We start from the raw sequence: 15371 nt of genomic DNA, 5'->3' as shown, positions 1-15371 counted from the left end.
ATTTTTCACCTAATTTTGAGAGTAGCTTTTAAGGTTATGGCTCCTAAGTTGAACTTCCTGGGTTCGAATTTCAGTTCAGCCTCTTAGTTTTGGGTTACCGTATTTTTTTTTTTTTTCCTGTTCTCAGAGGCTATTTGATTCCTTTTTCAAATCTGCTACCATTTTTGTAATTTTAGTTTTCCACCAAAACTTTTAGTCCTTTGTCTCCTGAAACATAAAAATAATATTAAAGTCTCTGATCATTCCAATACTTGAAGTAGCTGTAGGTAAATCTCTATTGGTTCTTTCTGTGATGTTTGGTCTCCTCGCGTGCCAGGTATTGTGTTTTCTTTCTCAAATTGCAGAAACATTGGAAATTATTTGAGGACCTGCAAATTTTTGTCTTCCTCTGGAGAAGATTTTCATTTGCTTCTGCCAGGAGTCTATAAATACTAGCAATCAAGAATCACCTCGGGGGGGGCGGAGCAAGATGGCCGAATAGGAACAGCTCCAGTCTCCAACTCCCAGCGCGAGTGACACAGAAGACCGGTGATTTCTGCATTTTCAACTGAGGTACTGGGGTCATCTCTCTAGGGAGTGCCGGACAATCGGTGCTGGTCAGCTGCTGCAGCCTGACCAGCGTGAGCTGAAGCAGGGCGAGGCATCGCCTCACCTGGAAGCACAAGGGGGAAGGAAATCCGTTTTCCTAGCCAGGGGAACTGAGACACATAACACCTGGAAAATCGGGTAACTCCCACCCCAATACTGCGCTTTAAGGAAACAGGCACACCAGGAGAATATATCCCACACCTGGCCGGGAGGGTCCCACGCCCACGGAGCCTCCCTCACTGCTAACACAGCAGTCTGCGGGGATCTATCCGCAAGGTAGCAGCCAGGCTGGGGGAGGGGCGCCCGCCATTGCTGAGGCTTAAGTAGGTAAACAAAGCTGCTGGGAAGCTCGAACTGGGTGGAGCTCACAGCAGCTCAAGGAAACCTGCCTGTCTCTGTAGACTCCACCTCTGGGGACAGCCCACAGCTGAGGTCCAATAGGGACAGCAGCGGGGGCCGGTGCAGAGGCGAACGACTCTGTCTGACAGTTTTGGGGAGAGCCCTGGATCTCCCAACGCGGAGGTTGAGATCCGAGAACGGACAGACTGCCTGCTCAGGTGGGTCCCTGACCCCTGAGTAGCCTAGCTGGGAGACATCCCCCACTAGGGGCAGTCTGACACCCCACACCTCACAGGGTGGAGTCATCCCTGAGAGGAAACTTCCAAAGGAAGAATCAGACAGGTACACTCGCTGTTCAGCAATATTCTATCTTCGGCAACCTCTGCTGCTGATACCCAGGCAAACAGGGTCTGGATTGGACCTCAAGCAATCTCCAACAGACCAACAGACAGTCCTTCTGACTGTCAGACGGAAAACTATCAAACAGGAAGGACACCTACACCAAAACCCCATCAGTACGTCACCGTCATCAAAGACCAGAGACAGATAAAAGCACAAAGATGGGGAAGAAGCAGGGCAGAAAAGCTGGAAATTCAAAAAATAAGAGCGCATCTCCCCGTGCAAAGGAGCGCAGCCCATCGCCAGCAACGGATCAAAGCTGGTCAGAGAATGACTTTGACGAGATGAGAGAAGAAGGCTTCAGCCCATCAAACTTCTCAGAGCTAAAGGAGGAATTACGTACCCAGCGCAAAGAAACTAAAAATCTTGAAAAAAGAGTGGAAGAATTGACAGCTAGACTAATTAATGCAGAGAAGATCATAAACGAAATGACAGAGATGAAAACCATGACACGAGAAATACGTGACAAATGCACAAGCTTCAGTAACCGACTCGATCAACTGGAAGAAAGAGTATCAGCGATTGAGGATCAAATGAATGAAATGAAGCGAGAAGAGAAACCAAAAGAAAAAAGAAGAAAAAGAAATGAACAAAGCCTGCAAGAAGTATGGGATTATGTAAAAAGACCAAATCTACGTCTGATTGGGGTGCCTGAAAGTGAGGGGGAAAATGGAACCAAGTTGGAAAACACTCTTCAGGATATCATCCAGGAGAACTTCCCCAACCTAGTAGGGCAGACCAACATTCAAATTCAGGAAATACAGAGAACGCCACAAAGATACTCCTCCAGAAGAGCAACTCCAAGACACATCATTGCCAGATTCACCAAAGTTGAAATGAAGGAAAAAATCTTAAGGGCAGCCAGAGAGAAAGGTCGGGTTACCCACAAAGGGAAGCCCATCAGACTAACAGCAGATCTCTCGGCAGAAACTCTACAAGCCAGAAGAGAGTGGGGGCCAATATTCAACGTTCTTAAAGAAAAGAATTTTCAACCCAGAATTTCATATCCAGCCAAACTAAGTTTCATCAGTGAAGGAGAAAGAAAATCCTTTACAGATAAGCAAATGCTTAGAGATTTTGTCACCACCAGGCCTGCCTTACAAGAGACCCTGAAGGAAGCCCTAAACATGGAAAGGAACAACTGGTACCAGCCATTGCAAAAACATGCCAAAATGTAAAGACCATCAAGGCTAGGAAGAAATTGCATCAACTAATGAGCAAAATAACCAGTTAATATCATAATGACAGGATCAAGTTCACACATAACAATATTAACCTTAAATGTCAATGGACTAAATGCTCCAATTAAAAGACACAGACTGGCAAACTGGATAAAGAGTCAAGACCCATCAGTCTGCTGTATTCAGGAGACCCATCTCACATGCAGAGACATACATAGGCTCAAAATAATGGGATGGAGGAAGATCTACCAAGCAAATGGAGAACAAAAAAAAGCAGGGGTTGCAATCCTAGTCTCTGATAAAACAGACTTTAAACCATCAAAGATCAAAAGAGACAAAGAAGGCCATTACATAATGGTAAAGGGATCAATTCAACAGGAAGAGCTAACTCTCCTAAATATATATGCACCCAATACAGGAGCACCCAGATTCATAAAGCAAGTCCTTAGAGACTTACAAAGAGACTTAGACTCCCATACAATAATAATGGGAGATTTCAACACTCCACTGTCAACATTAGACAGATCAACAAGACAGAAAGTTAACAAGGATATCCAGGAATTGAACTCATCTCTGCACCAAGCGGACCTAATAGACATCTATAGAACTCTCCACCCCAAATCAACAGAATATACATTCTTCTCAGCACCACATCGCACTTATTCCAAAATTGACCACATAATTGGAAGTAAAGCACTCCTCAGCAAATGTACAAGAACAGAAATTATAACAAACTGTCTCTCAGACCACAGTGCAATCAAACTAGAACTCAGGATTAAGAAACTCAATCAAAACCGCTCAACTACATGGAAACTGAACAACCTGCTCCTGAATGACTACTGGGTACATAACGAAATGAAAGCAGAAATAAAGATGTTCTTTGAAACCAATGAGAACAAAGATACAACATACCAGAATCTCTGGGACACATTTAAAGCAGTGTGTAGAGGGAAATGTATAGCACTAAATGCCCACAAGAGAAAGCAGGAAAGATCTAAAATTGACACTCTAACATCACAATTAAAAGAACTAGAGAGGCAAGAGCAAACACATTCAAAAGCTGGCAGAGGGCAAGAAATAACTAAGATCAGAGCAGAACTGAAGGAGATAGAGTCAATAAAACCCTCCAAAAAATCAATGAATCCAGGAGTTGGTTTTTTGAAAAGATCAACAAAATTGACAGACCGCTAGCAAGACTAATAAAGAAGAAAAGAGAGAGGAATCAAATAGACGCAATAAAAAATGATAAAGGGGATATCACCACCGACCCCACAGAAATACAAACAACCATCAGAGAATACTATAAATGCCTCTACGCAAATCAACTAGAAAATCTAGAAGAAATGGGTGATTTCCTGGACACTTACACTCTCCCAAGACTGAACCAGGAAGAAGTTGAATCCCTGAATAGACCAATAACAGGCTCTGAAATTGAGGCAACAATTAATAGCCTACCCACGAAAAAAAGTCCAGGACCAGATGGATTCACAGCTGAATTCCACCAGAGGTACAAGGAGGAGCTGGTACTATTCCTTCTGAAACTATTCCAATCAATAGAAAAAGAGGGAATCCTCCCTAACTCATTTTATGAGGCCAACATCATCCTGATACCAAAGCCTGGCAGAGACACAACAAAAAAAGAGAATTTTAGACCAATATCCCTGATGAACATCGATGCAAAAATCCTCAATAAAATACTGGCAAACCGGATTCAGCAGCACATCAAAAAGCTTATCCACTATGATCAAGTGGGCTTCATCCCTGGGATGCAAGGCTGGTTCAACATTCGCAAATCAATAAACGTAATCCAGCATATAAACAGAACCAAAGACAAGAACCACATGATTATCTCAATAGATGCAGAAAAGGCTTTTGACAAAATTCAACAGCCCTTCATGCTAAAAACGCTCAATAAATTCGGTATTGATGGAACGTACCTCAAAATAATAAGAGCTATTTACGACAAACCCACAGCCAATATCATACTGAATGGGCAAAAACTGGAAAAATTCCCTTTGAAAACTGGCACAAGACAGGGATGCCCTCTCTCACCACTCCTATTCAACATAGTGTTGGAAGTTCTGGCTAGGGCAATCAGGCAAGAGAAAGAAATCAAGGGTATCCAGTTAGGAAAAGAAGAAGTCAAATTGTCCCTGTTTGCAGATGACATGATTGTATATTTAGAAAACCCCATCGTCTCAGCCCAAAATCTCCTTAAGCTGATAAGCAACTTCAGCAAAGTCTCAGGATACAAAATTAATGTGCAAAAATCACAAGCATTCTTATACACCAGTAACAGACAAGCAGAGAGCCAAATCAGGAATGAACTTCCATTCACAATTGCTTCAAAGAGAATAAAATACCTAGGAATCCAGCTTACAAGGGATGTAAAGGACCTCTTCAAGGAGAACTACAAACCACTGCTCAGTGAAATCAAAGAGGACACAAACAAATGGAAGAACATACCATGCTCATGGATAGGAAGAATCAATATCGTGAAAATGGCCATACTGCCCAAGGTTATTTATAGATTCAATGCCATCCCCATCAAGCTACCAATGACTTTCTTCACAGAATTGGAAAAAACTGCTTTAAAGTTCATATGGAACCAAAAAAGAGCCCCCATTGCCAAGACAATCCTAGGTCAAAAGGACAAAGCTGGAGGCGTCACGCTACCTGACTTCAAACTATACTACAAGGCTACAGTAACCAAAACAGCATGGTACTGGTACCACAACAGAGAAATAGACCAATGGAACAGAACAGAGTCCTCAGAAATAATACCACACATCTACAGCCATCTGATCTTTGACAAACCTGACAGAAACAAGAAATGGGGAAAGGATTCCCTATTTAATAAATGGTGCTGGGAAAATTGGCTAGCCATAAGTAGAAAGCTGGAACTGGATCCTTTCCTTACTCCTTATACGAAAATTAATTCAAGATGGATTAGAGACTTAAATGTTAGACCTAATACCATAAAAACCCTAGAAGAAAATCTAGGTAGTACCATTCAGGACATAGGCATGGGCAAGGACTTCATGTCTAAAACACCAAAAGCAACGGCAGCAAAAGCCAAAATTGACAAATGGGATCTAATTAAACTAAAGAGCTTTTGCACAGCAAAAGAAACTACCATCAGAGTGAACAGGCAACCTACAGAATGGGAGAAAATTTTTGCAACCTACTCATCTGACAAAGGGCTAATATCCAGAATCTACAAAGAACTCAAACAAATATACAAGAAAAAAACAAAACACGCCATCAAAAAGTGGGGAAAGGATATGAACAGACATTTCTCAAAAGAAGACATCCATACAGCCAACAGACACATGAAAAAATGCTCGTCATCACTCGCCATCAGAGAAATGCAAATCAAAACCACAATGAGATACCATCTCACACCAGTTAGAATGGCAATCATTAAGAAGTCAGGAAACAATAGATGTTGGAGAGGATGTGGAGAAATAGGAACACTTTTACACTGTTGGTGGGATTGTAAACTAGTTCAACCATTATGGAAAACAGTATGGCGATTCCTCAAGGATCTAGAACTAGATGTACCATATGACCCAGCCATCCCACTACTGGGTATATACCCAAAGGATTATAAATTACTCTACTACAAAGACACATGCACACGTATGTTTATTGCGGCACTATTCACAATAGCAAAGACTTGGAATCAACCCAAATGTCCATCTGTGACAGACTGGATTAAGAAAATGTGGCACATATACACCATGGAACACTATGCAGCCATCAAAAAGGATGAGTTTGCGTCCTTTGTAGGGACATGGATGCAGCTGGAAACCATCATTCTTAGCAAACTATCACAAGAAGAGAAAACGAAACACCGCATGTTCTCACTCATAGGTGGGAACTGAACAATGAGATCACTTGGACTGGGGAAGGGGAACATCACACACTGGGGCCTATCATGGGGAGGGGGGAGGAGTGAGGGATTGCATTGGGGAGTTATACATGATATAAACGTTATGCACATGTACCCTAGAACTTAAAGTATAATAAAAAATAAAATAAAATAAAATAAAAAAGAATCACCTCAATCCAGTTTTAAGGACTAGAATTTTCTGTGCAATCAGATGACTCAAAGGTAGGTTGCAGTCTATGTGCTATGGCTTGAATGTGTCCTCCATATTTCATGTTGGAAACTAATCCTCAAACTCATATGTTGATTGGAGGTACAGCATTCAGAAGGTAAGCAGGATTAGATAAGGTCATCAGGTTGGGACCCCAGTGATGGGACTGATGGCTTTATGATAAGAGGAAGAGAGAACTGAGTTGACATGCACACTCTTGCTCTCTAACCATATGATACCCTTAACCATGTTATGATGAGCAAGAAGGCCCTTACCAGATGCCAGCCCCTCAAACTTGGACTCTCCATCCTCTAGAACTATAGGGGATAGATTTCTTTTATAAACTACCCATTCTGTGGTATTACAGTATAGTAACACAAAATGGACTAAGACACTATATAAGGGGTGATTTTATTTTCCACTCCATCCTATCCCAAACTACTCTTTCCCATTTCAAGAGGCTACAAAAGGCACTGGTCACCTTTCAACTAGCTCTTCTATATCAATCAGTAAACATCCCTAGGATAAAAGTAGTTCCAATGCCAGTTTCATCAATCTGTATTTCTTTATTTTTCTGAATCTTGGCGAGGTAATTATTCATCACATTGCTAGGTCACTGATACACCATCCAGTAGACTTTTAAAATGATTATGTCTAGATTTTCTACTTGGCTTGAGAGGGAAGACTAATCTAAATTTCTTAGTCTGCATGTAAAAGTCCCATCCCTTGATTCTTTACTTTTCCTCATCTATCAAGTAAGTCTTTTTGGTCTCTCCTTTAAAATGTTTCCTGAATTTGACCATTTCACATCATCTCTACTCTACTGGATGTGAAAGGTCAGGTTCTGACTTGCACTAGTCTAGGCAGGAGAGAGATATATCACAGCATTCTGGGCTCAACCACTTGTGCGCCCACCACCCATGAGATCCTGCCTATGAGGTAATCACCTAGTACTACTACACCAGGCATTATTCCTTTCTAGAGAGTAATCACAAAACATCGTTTGAATCTGATTATCCAGCCCCTAGAGGAGGATTGGGAAGGAGGTTGGAGGAATGTAAAGGACATTGCTGCACTCAACTCCAGCTAAACCTGATGTTCACACCAGTTGAATCACCAATTCATTGCATTCCTCTCCAGAGGCCCCATATATTATGACAGGTAGCTGAGACAGCAGCTTTGATTATAACCTCCTTCCACAGGAATAATTCTAGTTTTGCCATGTCCTATTAATATGACTAGAGAAGGTCTGTCCCACTTTTCTCAAAAATCTCCAGAGAAATCACTTATATTTAGAGTAGAACCTGGAATACATCTTTCCTACAAGTATACAATCTCACAACAAGTGCAGGTGAGAAACTTCTCATTTTTTTATTTTTTTATTTTATTTATTTATTTATTTTATTATACTTTAACTTCTAGGGTACATGTGCATAACGTGCAGGTTTGTTACATATGTATACTTGTGCCATGTTGGTGTGCTGCACCCATCAACACGTCACCACCCATCAATTCGTCATTTATATCAGGTATAACTCCCAGCAATCCCTCCCCCCTCCCCCCTCCCCATGATAGGCCCGATGTGTGATGTTCCCCTTCCCGAGTCCAAGTGATGTCATTGTTCAGTTCCCACCTATGAGTGAGAACATGCAGTGTTTGGTTTTCTGTTCTTGTGATAGTTTGCTAAGAATGATGGTTTCCAGCTGCATCCATGTCCCTACAAAGAATGCAAACTCATCCTTTTTTATGGCTGCATAATATTCCATGGTGTATATGTGCCACATTTTCTTAATCCAGTCTGTCACAGATGTACATTTGGGTTGATTCCAAGTCTTTGCTATTGTGAATAGTGCCGCAATAAACGTACGTGTGCATGTGTCTTTATAGCAGCATGATTTATAATCCTTTGGGTATATACCCAGTAGTGGGATGGCTGGGTCATATGGTACATCTAGTTCTAGATCCTTGAGGAATCGCCATACTGTTTTCCATAATGGTTGAACTAGTTTACAATCCCACTAACAGTGTAAAAGTGTTCCTATTTCTCCACATCCTCTCCAGCACCCGTTGTTTCTTGACTTTTTAATGATTGCCATTCTAACTGATGTGAGATGGTATCTCCTTGTGGTTTTGATTTGCATTTCTCTGATGGCCAGTGATGATGAGCATTTTTTCATGTGTCTGTTGGCTGTATGAATGTCTTCTTTTGAGAAATGTCTGTTCATATCCTTTGCCCACTTTTTGATGGCGTTGTTTGTTTTTTTCTTGTATATTTGTTTGAGTTCTTTGTAGATTCTGGATATTAGCCCTTTGTCAGATAAGTAGATTGCAAAAATTTTCTCCCATTCTGTAGGTTGCCTGTTCACCCTGATGGTAGTTTCTTTTGCTGTGCAGAAGCTCTTTAGTTTAATTAGATCCCATTTGTCAATTTTGGCTTTTGCTGCCGTTGCTTTTGGTGTTTTAGACATGAAGTCCTTGCCTATGCCTATGTCCTGAATGGTACTACCTAGGTTTTCTTCTAGGGTTTTTATGGTATTAGGTCTAACATTTAAGTCTCTAATCCATCTTGAATTAATTTTCGTATAAGGATAAGGAAAGGATCCAGTTTCAGCTTTCTACTTATGGCTAGCCAATTTTCCCAGCACCATTTATTAAATAGGAAATCCTTTCCCCATTTCTTGTTTCTCTCAGGTTTGTCAAAGATCAGATGGCTGTAGATGTGTGGTATTATTTCTGAGGACTCTGTTCTGTTCCATTGGTCTATATCTCTGTTTTGGTACCAGTACCATGCTGTTTTGGTTACTGTAGCCTTGTAGTATAGTGTGAAGTCAGGTAGCATGATGCCTCCAGCTTTTTTCTTTTGACTTAGGATTGTCTTGGCAATGCGGGCTCTGTTTTGGTTCCATATGAACTTTAAAGCCGTTTTTTCCAATTCTGTGAAGAAACTCATTGGTAGCTTGATGGGGATGGCATTGAATCTATAAATAACCTTGGGCAATATGGCCATTTTCATGATATTGATTCTTCCTATCCAAGAGTATGGTATGTTCTTCCATTTGTTAGTGTCCTCTTTTATTTCACTGAGCAGTGGTTTGTAGTTCTCCTTGAAGAGGTCCTTTACATCCCTTGTAAGTTGGATTCCTAGGTATTTTATTCTCTTTGAAGCAATTGTGAACGGAAGTTCATTCATGATTTGGCTCTCTGTTTGTCTGTTACTGGTGTATAAGAATGCTTGTGATTTTTGGACATTAATTTTGTATCCTGAGACTTTGCTGAAGTTGCTTATCAGCTTAAGGAAATTTTGGGCTGAGACAATGGGGTTTTCTAAATATATAATCATGTCATCTGCAAAGAGGGACAATTTGACTTCTTCTTTTCCTAACTGGATACCCTTGATTTCTTTCTCTTGCCTGATTGCCCTAGCCAGAACTTCCAACACTATGTTGAATAGGAGTGGTGAGAGAGGGCATCCCTGTCTTGTGCCAGTTTTCAAAGGGAATTTTTCCAGTTTTTGCCCATTCAGTATGACATTGGCTGTGGGTTTGTCGTAAATAGCTCTTATTATTTTGAGGTACGTTCCATCGATACCGAATTTATTGAGCGTTTTTAGCATGAAGGGCTGTTGAATTTTGTCAAAAGCCTTTTCTGCATCTATTGAGATAATCATGTGGTTCTTGTCTTTGGTTCTGTTTATATGCTGGATTACGTTTATTGATTTGCGAATGTTGAACCAGCCTTGCATCCCAGGGATGAAGCCCACTTGATCATGGTGGATAAGCTTTTTGATGTGCTGCTGAATCTGGTTTGCCAGTATTTTATTGAGGATTTTTGCATCGATGTTCATCAGGATATTGGTCTAAAATTCTCTTTTTTTTGTGTCTCTGCCAGGCTTTGGTATCAGGATGATGTTGGCCTCATAAAATGAGTTAGGGAGGATTCCCTCTTTCTCAATTGATTGGAATAGTTTCAGAAGGAAAGGTACCAGCTCCTCCTTGTACCTCTGGTAGAATTCAGCTGTGAATCCATCTGGTCCTGGACTTTTTTTGGTTGGTAGGGTATTAATTATTGCCTCAATTTCAGAGCCTGCTATTGGTCTATTCAGGATTCAACTTCTTCCTGGTTTAGTCTTGGGAGAGTGTAAGTGTCTAGGAAATTATCCATTTCTTCTAGATTTTCTAGTTGATTTGCGTAGAGGTGTTTATATATTCCTGATGGCATTTGTATTTCTGTGGGGTCTGTGGTGATATCCCCTTTATCATTTTTTATTGCATCTATTTGATTCTTCTCTCTTTTCTTCTTTATTAGTCTTGCTAGCGGTCTGTCAATTTTGTTGATCTTTTCAAAAAAGCAACTCCTGGATTCATTGATTTTTTGGAGGGTTTTTTGTGTCTCTATCTCCTTCAGTTCTGCTCTGATCTTAGTTATTTCTTGCCTTCTGCTAGCTTTTGAATGTGTTTGCTCTTGCTTCTCCAGTTCTTTTAATTGTGATGTTAGAGTGCCAATTTTAGATCTTTCCAGCTTTCTCTTGTGGGCATTTAGTGCTGTAAATTTCCCTCTACACACTGCTTTAAATGTGTCCCAGAGATTCTGGTATGTTGTATCTTTGTTCTCATTGGTTTCAAAGAACATCTTTATTTCTGCCTTCATTTCGTTATGTACCCAGTAGTCATTCAGGAGCAGGTTGTTCAGTTTCCATGTAGTTGAGCGGTTTTGATTGAGTTTCTTAGTCCTGAGTTCTAGTTTGATTGCACTGTGGTCTGAGAGACAGTTTGTTATAATTTCTGTTCTTTTACATTTGCTGAGGAGTGCTTTACTTCCAATTATGTGGTCAATTTTGCAATAAGTGTGATGTGGTGCTGAGAAGAATGTATATTCTGTTGATTTGGAGTGGACAGTTCTATAGATGTCTATTAGGTCCACTTGGTGCAGAGATGAGTTCAATTCCTGGATATCCTTGTTAACTTTCTGTCTCGTTGATCTGTCTAATGTTGACAGTGGAGTGTTGAAGTCTCCCATTATTATTGTATGGGAGTCTAAGTCTCTTTGTAAGTCTCTAAGGACTTGCTTTATGAATTTGGGTGCTCCTGTATTGGGTGCATAGATATTTAGGATAGTTCGTTCTTCCTGTTGAATTGATCCCTTTACCATTATGTAATGGCCTTCTTTGTCTCTTTTGATCTTTGATGGTTTAAAGTCTATTTTATCAGAGACTAGGATTGCAATCCCTGCTTTTTTTTGTTCTCCATTTGCTTTGTAGATCTTCCTCCATCCCTTATTTTGAGCCTATGTATGTCTCTGCATGTGAGATGGGTCTCCTGAATACAGCAGACTGATGGGTCTTGACTCTTTATCCAGTTTGCCAGTCTGTGTCTTTTAATTGGACCATTTAGTCCATTAACATTTAAGGTTAATATTGTTATGTGTGAACTTGATCCTGCCATTATGATATTCACTGGTGATTTTGCTCGTTAGTTGATGCAGTTTCTTCCTAGCCTCGATGGTCTTTACATTTTGGCATGTTTTTGCAATGGCTGGTACCGGTTGTTCCTTTCCATGTTTAGGGCTTCCTTCAGGGTCTCTTGTAAGGCAGGCCTGGTGGTGACAAAATCTCTAAGCATTTGCTTATCTGTAAAGGATTTTCTTTCTCCTTCACTTATGAAACTTAGTTTGGCTGGATATGAAATTCTGAGTTTAAAATTCTTTTCTTTAAGAATGTTGAATATTGGCCCCCACTCTCTTCTGGCTTGTAGAGTTTCTGCCGAGAGGTCTCCTGTTAGTCTGATGGGCTTCCCTTTGTGGGTAACCCGACCTTTCTCTCTGGCTGCCCTTAAGATTTTTTCCTTCATTTCAACTTTGGTGAATCTGGCAATTATGTGTCTTGGAATTGCTCTTCTCGAGGAGTATCTTTGTGGTGTTCTCTGTATTTCCTGAATTTGAATGTTGGCCTGCCTTACTAGGTTGGGGAAGTTCTCCTGGATGATATCCTGAAGAGTGTTTTCCAACTTGGTTCCATTTTCCCCCTCACTTTCAGGCACCCCAATCAGACGTAGATTTGGTCTTTTTACATAATCCCATACTTCTTGCAGGCTTTGTTCATTTCTTTTTCTTCTTTTTTCTTTTGGTTTCTCTTCTCGCTTCATTTCATTCATTTGATCCTCAATCGCTGATACTCTTTCTTCCAGTTGATTGAGTCGGTTACTGAAGCTTATGGATTTGTGACGTATTTCTCGTGTCATGGTTTTCATCTCTGTCATTTCATTTATGACCTTCTCTGCATTAATTATTCTAGCTATCAATTCTTCCACTCTTTTTTCAAGATTTTTAGTTTCTTTGCGCTGGGTACGTAATTCCTCCTTTAGCTCTGAGAAGTTTGATGGACTGAAGCCTTCTTCTCTCATCTCATCAAAGTCATTCTCTGACCAGCTTTGGTCCGTTGCTGGCAATGAGCTGCGCTCCTTTGCAGGGGGAGATGCACTCTTATTTTTTGAATTTCCAGCTTTTCTGCCCTGCTTCTTCCCCATCTTTGTGGTTCTATGTGCCTCTGGTCTTTGATGATGGTGACGCACTGATGGGGTTTTGGTATAGGTGTTCTTCCTGTTTGATAGTTTTCCTTCTAATAATCAGGACCCTCAGCTGTAGGTCTGTTGGAGATTGCTTGAGGTCCAATCCAGACCCTGTTTGCCTGGGTATCAGCAGCAGTGGTTACAGAAGATAGAATATTGCTGAACAGCGAGTGTACCTGTGTGATTCTTCCTTTGGAAGCTTCCTCTCAGGGGTATACTCCATCCTGTGAGGTGTGGGGTGTCAGACTGCCCCTAGTGGGGGATGTCTCCCAGTTAGGCTACTCAGGGGTCAGGGACCCACTTGAGCAGGCAGTCTGTCCGTTCTCAGATCTCAACCTCCGTGTTGGGAGATCCACTGCTCTCTTCAAAGCTGTCAGACAGAGTCGTTTGCGTCTGCACAGGCCTCTGCTGCTTCCCTTCTTGTTGTTTAGCTGTGCCCTGTCCCCAGAGGTGGAGTCTACAGAGACAGGCAGGTTTCCTTGAGCTGCTGTGAGCTCCACCCAGTTCGAGCTTCCCAGCAGCTTTGTTTACCTACTTAAGCCTCAGCAATGGCGGGCGCCCCTCCCCCAGCCTCGCTGCTGCCTTGCGGTTAGATTGCAGACTGCTGTGCTAGCAATGAAGGAGGCTCCGTGGCCGTGGGACCCTCCCAGCCAGGTGTGGGTATAATCTCCTGGTGTGCCCGTTTGCTTAAAGCGCAGTATTGGGGTGGGAATTACCCGATTTTCCAGGTGTTGTGTGTCTCAGTTCCCTTGGCTAGGAAAAGGGATTCCCTTCCCCCTTGCGCTTCCCAGGTGAGGCGATGCCTCGCCCTGCTTCAGCTCTCGCTGGTCGGGCTGCAGCAGCTGACCAGCACCGATTGTCCGGCACTCCCCAGTGAGATGACCCCAGTACCTCAGTTGAAAATGCAGAAATCACCAGTCTTCTGTGTCGCTCGCGCCGGGAGTTGGAGACTGGAGCTGTTCCTATTCGGCCATCTTGCCAAAACTTCTCATTTTTAAATGTTTCTATCTTTAATCTATGTGCAGAAAACAGTTCACATAGCAGGCCTGTGGCTGCTACCCTTAGAAAGATTTGTTTACAAGATTGGCACTGGGCTGACATTTGAGAACTTGACTGGTAAACAGTTTCGTGTATGAATAGAAAACGATCTACTCATGATGAGTGGCTCACTGTATCTAAACTATTTGTACAAACAATGTCGTACATACTGATGCTGTTTTCCTTCTGCAAATCTGAACTTCCAGTGACTAGAATCAGTCACACAGGCACTAGATGCCTATATGATCAGCACTTGATAAAAACCCTGGACTCCTAGGCTCAGGTGAGCTTTCCTTGTAGACAACATTTTACACATGTTGTTAAAACTCATAGCTGGCAGAATTAATTGCATCCTGTGCAACTTAGGGGATGATTAGAAGCTTGTGCCTGGCTTCCTCCAAACTTCAAGTGCCTTTTCCGTTTGCCAGGCTTGCTTTGTATTCTTTTGTTGTGGTAAATTATAGGCATAAGTACAACTATATGCTGAGTCCTGTGCATCCTTGTTCACCTCATCTGGGAGCTAGTCTTGGGAACAGCTGACACACTCTACCTATGAATAAGTTAAAAATTTGAATATGTCTCAATATATCTGCCTGTGAATGTTGCCTCATCCCCTCAGGGTGTTAGAGAACATTCCATTCACTTCCAATAAGGCAATGAGATATAAACTGTTTGGACGAACGGAGGTAAGATGGCGCACTTCCAGGTTCTTCATCACCTGCTTTTCCCGCGCATGCGAATGTGCAGCCGGCGCCCGGGAAGGTGCAGACCAACCGGGTATGCGCCAGGTGACGTCAATCCGAAGAGACCAAGATTTACCTTGTCGCACCTACAGCGGACTTCCCAGCCCCCAGTCGGGACTGTATCAGGAACTCCGCCCGAGAGCTCACCAGGCGACTCTCTTGGCCTCCTTTGCCGGAGGCTGACAGACCTCTCCCTACCCACCTTCTTCCCTGAAGCTAGGTGACCAAAAAATAAATTTGCAGTTTTGCTCCTACCCTTGCCTACTCGCTGGTTCTTTTGTGCCCGCTCTGGTGGTCTTAGAAAAACAAATCATAAACTAGATGTGTACTACAAACTAAACTTGCCCACTAAAATAACCTTGCTTAATACACAACAAGAATTAAAATGTTAATGAATTAATCAGTCAGAACAGCAAA

Source organism: Trachypithecus francoisi, unplaced genomic scaffold (assembly GCF_009764315.1).
Source record: "Trachypithecus francoisi isolate TF-2019V2 unplaced genomic scaffold, Tfra_2.0 Lachesis_group0, whole genome shotgun sequence".
NCBI lineage: Eukaryota > Metazoa > Chordata > Mammalia > Primates > Cercopithecidae > Trachypithecus > Trachypithecus francoisi.
This window is presented reverse-complemented; position numbering follows the sequence as displayed.